General features: G+C 45.5%; 1 non-coding gene across 1 annotated transcript; it reads right to left on the bottom strand.

Annotated features, from left to right (window-relative positions):
- Positions 1–1615: 1615 nt before the first annotated feature.
- On the bottom strand, positions 1616–1687 carry Trnap-cgg (transfer RNA proline (anticodon CGG)). The gene has a single exon. It is a non-coding gene; the product is annotated as a tRNA-Pro (tRNA).

A 1687-nucleotide genomic window follows, 5' to 3' on the forward strand; every position in this document is an offset into this window, starting at 1 on the left:
GACCATATGTAGCATTAAGGCACAAATGCTATAAAAGGACCAGATGGAAAATAATTTTAAATCTTAGTTTAAAAGTTAGAGTAAATTTCTAGTGACATAGAACTATACAGATTGGATGAATTTCGAAAAGTAATAATACTTAAAATGTAATAGAATTCAAGAATAAGGAGCGATTACGTGAAGTATAAAATACTAGATTTGTCATATAGGGAAACAAACTTGGAAAGTTACAATCAATCTTGCGTCTACCAAAAGCAAATAGTGCACACAGGCGTTATAAAACGTGCTCACCGATTTAGCTTTCGGAAATTGCAATTTCATTCTTAAAACGTTTTGAAAAGTCGATTGAATGAATAAGTCAAAGAAAAAAAGAAGAAAAGAAGAATTGTTTTGCTCATCACCAAATGTAGATTCAATCAAAAGCAATAGAAACATTCCATTTCATAAAATGTGTTCAACGATTCCCAAACAAAGTTTCTTTGCCTTCAAAACTTAACCTCATTTCACCCCGTTTTGGAAGATGTCAAAATCAATATTCATTTCAGTCTTCATCCGTAAGCGCGCTCAAGCCGTTCTTACCTCGCACCTTGCAGACCCCATCAACCCCTCTGCTGCTGCTGCTGCTGAACACACAACAGCAGTAATAAAACAGACGCGGCACACAATCAGTCACCATCCATCCACGTCGTCGAGTGTCGAGTCGACCGACGACGAGTGTAAAGAGTGCCGGTGACGAACGTGCGGAGAATGCCACCCCTCTGTTTACGTTCTTTGAAAAACCCCTCAAACCAAAACCGTCGTCGTCGTCGTCGTCGTCAACCGCGAATCTCTATCTGCCGTTCGCAATATGCCATGCGTCTACTAGTAGCGAGCGAGGAATGCTGCCACAGCGAGATCCACATTTCGCGCGCGTAGCGTAAATCGCATCGCAGTCTTCTTCCTCTTCCGCTTCTCCTCGCATCTAGATGCAGAGATGTTCCTTACGAAATCCACCAGCTCAACAGCCAGGGTACGGTGACCATCAACTCGACTGAATTCACCACTCGCTACCGCAGTTCAGTTACCTACTTCGCACTTATTGCACCGATTACGACCTAGCTATAGATGTAAGGTATCCCCGGTTCTCCGGTCTCCATACCTCGTCAGCGCGGTGCGGTGCCGGCCGGGCGCCATCGAAAGGCCGAACCGAGAGTGCAGCATGAATCGCGATAATAATAAAAAACAGCTGATGCTCAAGTCTCAATCCGCCACCATCGCCGCCACCGGTCGATATACGGTGCTCTTCCCTCGTGAATCGTGATCCCCCAGACATGGTAGTGCTCAGCGGCGGCACCGAAAAAAAAAGCTTATGGAAGCGAGCACAGCAGCACCGAAAGTGGGCGTCATCGTTCGCACTGACCTTCACCGGGTTTTCTTATGAAGTATTTGACGTACGGTCGTTCGCTTTGGATATGTGTGACGTCGCTGTATCGGGCCCGTTTATTATTTCGTTTCCTACATGATTGTCTTCAATTCGCATGAAATTGATGATCGCGACCTAATCATTCACCATCCCTCGTCGTGCGAAGATTAGGTTGAGTGTTGCAGGATAATATTGACTATAAAAAGTTCACATGGGCTCGTCCGGGAATTGAACCCGGGACCTCTCGCACCCGAAGCGAGAATCATACCCCTAGACCAACGAGCC

Source organism: Aedes albopictus, chromosome 1 (genome assembly GCF_035046485.1).
Source record: "Aedes albopictus strain Foshan chromosome 1, AalbF5, whole genome shotgun sequence".
NCBI lineage: Eukaryota > Metazoa > Arthropoda > Insecta > Diptera > Culicidae > Aedes > Aedes albopictus.